Source organism: Ammodytes marinus, assembly GCF_949987685.1.
Source record: "Ammodytes marinus genome assembly, chromosome: 1".
Classification (NCBI taxonomy): Eukaryota; Metazoa; Chordata; class Actinopteri; order Uranoscopiformes; family Ammodytidae; genus Ammodytes; species Ammodytes marinus.
Genome location: NC_137230.1, coordinates 19360947 through 19361402, shown reverse-complemented (window position 1 = coordinate 19361402; position 456 = coordinate 19360947).

Below are 456 nucleotides of genomic sequence, written 5' to 3'. Positions count from 1 at the left end.
TGTGTGTGTGTGTGTGGGTGTGTGTGTGTGTGTGTGTGTGTGTGTGTGTGTGTGTGTGTGTATGTGTGTGTATGTGTGTGTGTGTGTGTGTGTGTGTGTGTGTGTGTGTGTGTGTGTGTGTGTGTGTGTGTGTGTGTGTGTGTGTGTGTGTGTGTGTGTGTGTGTGTGTGTGTGTGTGTGTGTGCTTGCTTGGGGATAGGTATTTAACTGCAGGGGTGTTTGATATTAGCCTCAGGACGGGGCTGCAGAGTAGGTTTGGGGTGTGTGTGTGTGTGTGTGTGTGTGTGTGTGTGTGTGTGTGTGTGTGTGTGTGTGTGTGTGTGTGTGTGTTTTAGGAGGCTATGTGTGTATGAGTGGTGGTGTTGGTGTGGTAGGCAGTGAAACGCAGCCTGAAGTAGGGCCCCTAGCGCTAGACATTAGTACTGGCCTGGCTGATTACTCAGGCTACTATCGGCT